This window comes from Hyla sarda, chromosome 4 (genome assembly GCF_029499605.1).
Source record: "Hyla sarda isolate aHylSar1 chromosome 4, aHylSar1.hap1, whole genome shotgun sequence".
Lineage (NCBI taxonomy): Eukaryota > Metazoa > Chordata > Amphibia > Anura > Hylidae > Hyla > Hyla sarda.
Window position 1 is genome coordinate 16,035,005 of NC_079192.1, and position 5,713 is coordinate 16,040,717.

Here is a 5,713-nt window from a genome sequence, read left to right on the forward strand (position 1 = left end):
CGCTCATTGGACAAGGTGACCCTATGAATTAGGTGCCACTTAAATTGGTTCTTCACTGTAAAACATTGTCTTTTAAATCAACTGGTGCCAGAAAGTTAAACAGATTTGTAAATGACTTCTATTAAATAATCTTACTCCTTCCAGTACTTATCAACTGCTGTAGGCTCCACAGGAAGTTCTTTTCTTTTTTAATTTCCTTTCTGCCTGACCACAGTGCTCTCTGCCGACACCTCTGTCCATTTTAGGAACTGTCCGGAGCAGGATAGGTTTGCTATGTGGATTTGCTCCTACTCTGGACAGTTCCTAAAATGGACAGAGGTGTCAGCAGAGAGCACTGTGGTCAGACAGAAAGGAAACTCAAAAAGAAAAGACCTTCCTTTGTATTATGCAGCAGCTGATAAGTACTGGAAGGATTAAGATTTTTAAATAGAGGTGATTTACAAATCTGTATAACTTTTTAGCACCACTTACCAGCGGAGTATCCCTTTAATATAGCTCTCCTGCAACACAAGAACATTGGCACTATGGGCACTACTGTAAGTATTGTCTTAAGGGTGAGACCAAGGGTGGTTTCAATGACTGGAACCTTTTACCTTCTATTGTCATGCTTTCCCAATTCCTCATCTTTAAAGGGGTACTCCGGTGGAAAACTTTTTTTTTTTAAATCAACTGGTGCCAGAAAGTTAAACAGATTTGTTAATTACTTCTATTAAAACATCTTAATCCTTCCAGTATTTATTAGCTGCTGAATACTACAGAGGAAATTCTTTTCTTTTTGGAACACAGTGTTCTCTGCTGAATCACGAGCACAGTGCTCTCTGCTGACATCTCTGTCCATTTTAGGAACTGTCCAGAGCAGCATATGTTTGCTATGGGGATTTTCTCCTACTCTGGACAGTTCTTAAAATGGACAGAGATGTCAGCAGAGAGCACTGTGCTCGTGATGTCAGCAGAGAGCTCTGGGTTCCAAAAAGAAAAGAATTTCCTCTGTAGTATTCAGCAACTAATAAGTACTGTAAGGATTAAGATTTTTTTAATAGAAGTAATTTACAAATCTGTTTAACTTTCTGGCACCAGTTGATAAAAAATAAAAATAAAAGTTTTCCACTGGAGTACCCCTTTAACGACGCAGGACGTATATTTACGTCCTGCGCCGGCTCCCGCGATATGAAGCGGGATCGCGCCGCGATTCCGCATCATATCGCGTCGTTCCCGGCACTCATCAACGGCCGGGACCCGCGGCTAATACCACACATCGCCGATCGCGGCGATGTGCGGTATTAACCCTTTAGAAGCGGCGGTCAAAGCTGACCGCCGCTTCTAAAGTGAAAGTGACCCGGCTGCTCAGTCGGGCTGTTCGGGACCGCCGGGGTGAAATCGTGGCGTCCCGAACAGCTGATCAGACACCGGCAGGGCCCTTACCTGCCTCCTCGGTGTCCGATCGGCGAATGACTGCTCCGTGCCTGAGATCCAGGCAGGAGCAGTCAAGCGCCGATAACACTGATCACAGGCGTGTTAATACACGCCTGTGATCTGTGTAAAAGATCAGTGTGTGCAGTGTTATAGGTCCCTGTGGGACCTATAACACTGCAAAAAAAAAGTTAAAAAAAGTGTTAATAACGGTGATTTAACCCCTTCCCTAATAAAAGTTTGAATCATCCCCCTTTTACCATAAAAAAATAAAACAGTGTAAAAAAATAAATAAATAAACATATGTGGTATTGCCGCTTGCGTAAATGTCCGAACTATAAAAATATATCATTAATTAAAGCGCACGGTCAATGGCGTACGCGCAAAAAAATTACAAAGTCAAAAAAAGCGCTTTTTTGGTCACTTTTTATACCATTAAAAAATGAATAAAAAGTGATCAAAAAGTCCGATCAAAACAAAAATCATACCGATAAAAACTTCAGATCACGGCGCAAAAAATGAGTCCTCATACCGCCCTGTACGTGGAAAAATAAAAAAGTTATAGGGGTCAGAAGATGACATTTTTAAACGTATAAATTTTCCTGCATGTAGTTATGATTTTTTCCAGAAGTGCGACAAAATCAAACCTATATAAGTAGGGGATCATTTTAATTGTATGGACCTACAGAATTATGATAAGGTGTCATTTTTACCAAAATATGCACTGCATAGAAACGGAAGCCCCCAAAAGTTACAAAATGGCGTTCTTTCTTCGATTTTGTCGCACAATGATTTTTTTTTTCCATTTCGCCGTGCATTTTTGGGTAAAATGACTAATGTCACTGCAAAGTAGAATTGGTGACTGCTAATACTAGGTGTCTCTAAACTAGATGGTACTTGCTACACCGTATAGGATATAAACGGGGATGCAATCCTCCAATAAAGCGCATTAAAAAGACGAATTCGAATAGATATAGAAAACTATGCACTCACCCATATCATCTTACTTGAAGAAGTTTATTCACAAACAGCGCAACATAGTACAGTAAGTAGATACAGAGGAGCAGCCTCACAGAGACAGACTGTTTCCTGTGCCCAAGCGCAGGAAACAGTCTGTCTCTGTGAGGCTGCTCCTCTGTATCTACCCGCTGTACAATGTTGCTCTGTTTGTGAATAAACTTCTTCAAGCAAGCTGATACGGGTGAGTGCATCCTTTTCTATATCTACACGATTTCATATATCCAAAACAATCTGCCCAATGTTGTGGACTTCATGGCTATGCCATGTCTGTAACGACCCAAACAATAAACCATTTTATAATTTATCCCTAAATGTACTGTTCTACCTTGGATCTCCATATTACTGAGGCATCGTTCATTTTGATTCGGATTCCATTCACAAACAGCGCAACATAGTATAGTGGGTAGAGACAGAGGAGCAGCCTCACAGCGACAGACTGTTTCCTGCGCCCAAGCGCAGGAAACAGTCTGTCGCTGTGAGGCTGCTCCTCTGTCTCTACCCGCTGTACTATGTTGCGCTGTTTGTGAATAAATTTCTTCAAGCAAGCTGATATGGGTGAGTGCATCCTTTTCTATATCTACTCGATTTCATATATCCAAAACAATCTGTCCAATGTTGTGGACTTCATGGCTATGCCGTGTCTGTAACGACCCAAACAATAAACCATTTTATAATTTATCCCTAAATGTAATGTTCTACCTTGGATCTCCTTATTACTGAGGCATCGTTCATTTTGATTCGGATTCCATTCACAAACAGTGCAACATAGTATAGTGGGTAGAGACAGAGGAGCAGCCTCACAGCGACAGACTGTTTCCTGCGCCCAAGCGCAGGAAACAGTCTGTCGCTGTGAGGCTGCTCCTCTTATCTACCCGCTGCACAATGTTGCTCTGTTTGTGAATAAACTTCTTCAAGCAAGCTGATACGGGTGAGTGCATCCTTTTCTATATCTACTCGATTTCATATATCCAAAACAATCTGCCCAATGTTGTGGACTTCATGGCTATGCATTGCATTTTAGGGCAAAGGCAGAGTTGACATGATAGCCAGTTCGGGACTTCCAAACTAGGACCATGGTATTGCCGATCAAAGCTGTTGCTGGTGACCACGGCCAATTGACAGGGTGGGTTAGCTCAGGTATCTTCTTTTTAGTGATCATTAAACCTTGATCCTTTGCTTGACTGTAGGTTATGCTCCTTCAGAGGCATAACCTGCTGCTGTCAGGAATGCAGCATACTGGGAACAGGCAAGGGGCAAGAGGCCCATTGTGCTTCTCACCTATCTGCTCTTTGAAGAACAAGCACCAGCCTATGTGTCTTGTTTTTAGTGCCCCAGGTACTATTATTACACAACATGTTACTGACTAGTGTTGAGTGTGAATATTCGCACTTCCAATATTTATTGCGAATTTCGCATATTCGCGAACATAGCACTATATATTCGCAATTATGAATATTTGTAATTTTTTTTCTCCCACATCACAGTGATCTCATCCCTCCCGGCTTCCAGCTTGTGGTGTAAAGAAGACTCCTATACTATTTACTGTATTAGACTGGAGAGCGAATATTCGCGAATATAGTCACTAAAGAATGTTAGGAGATGGATAGATAATATAGATAGATAATAAACTGTAGATAGTTATCCACATGTGCGCACGCGCATATGCTCATACGCAAATAACCGCAAATGTATAGAATATGCAAATTTTGAGAATACAGCACGAATATTCCTCCATATATTCGCGAAATATCGCAAATTCGAATATGGCATATGCCGCTCATCACTATTACTGACGTGGGGGTACAGATGGACAGTGAGCCCCTCTTTAGTGATCAGAGCCAGGCAGCTGCTGCCAAGCCTAACAAAGTCAGGGGATGTATCAAGAAAGGCATAGAGGCATTTAATACGGTTTTTCACTCGGACCAAAAAACGTGGTAGTCTACGGTTTTGGGTACGGGTAAAAAACCAGACAAAACCGTTTAAGAAGCAAAACGGACTAAACCAGATGATGCATTTGACATACGGTTTACAATGTTGAGTCATTGCATACAGTTTTCTGTACAGTTCCATACGGTTTTTAACTTGAAACTGTAGACGGGAACTGTATAGCAAAAACATGGTGTGCAGGCATCCTTATTTAGTTTGGAGAAAAAACGTCTTAGGGGGATCTGATCACAATGTACAAATATATGAATGGGCAGGACAGAGATCTTTCTAGTGATCTTTTTATACCTAACCATGGAAAGGGGGCATCCTCTACCATCATCACAGACAGATATTCTTTACTGTAAGAGCATTGAGACTATGGAACTCTCTGCCACATAATGTTGTGATGTCTGACTCAAGAAACAAGGGGGGTCTGGATGTTTTTTCGGAAATATATAACATTACAGGTTATGGATACTAGATTTATGTGGATAGGACATTGATCCAGGGATTTATTCTGATTCCATATTGGGGTCGGGAAGGAATTTTTCCTCTGTCATGGGGCAATTGGCATCAGCCTCATGTTTTAGTTTTTTGCCTTCCTCTGGATCAACATAGTAGGGTTCTAGGTTGAACTCAATGGACTTTTGTCTTTTTTCAATCTTACAAACTGTGTTACTATATCATTGATTGATGGACCTTCTTCACCACAGTGCTGTACTTGGATAACCTTAAAGGGGTACTCTGCCCCTAGACTTCTTATCCCCTATCCAAAGGACCCAGCGGCGGGACCCCCGCAATCTCGGCTGCGGCACACCAGAAATTTAGTGCACAGAGCTAACTTTGCTCGATGCTGGATGACTGATAAAGCAGGGCAGAGGCTCGTGACGCCATGGGCATGCCCCCTCAATGCAAGTCTATGGGAGGGGGCGTGATGTCCGCAATTTCGGCTGTGGCACACCAGAGCTGTGCACAGAGCTAACTTAGCTCCATGCCGGATGACTTGCAAAGCAGGGCAGAGGCTCGGGACGCCATGGGAACGCCCCGTCAATGCAAGTATATGGTAGGGGACATGACGTCCGTCACGCCCTGTCCCATAGGCTTACATTGAGGGGGCTTGACCGTGACGGCACGAGCCTCCGGTGCTGCACTCGAATATCTAAACGAACGCTGGGTGCAGCAGGGAGATCCCTGCGAACAGACATCTTATCCCTTATCCTTTTAGTAACCATGAACATTAAAGGGGTACTCCGCCCCTGTCTAGGGGCGGAGTACCCCTTTAATGTTCATGGTTACTAAAAACTACCTACTGCCCTTCGCCAAACCTACGTAACCCCACGGCCATTTCTCCACAGAC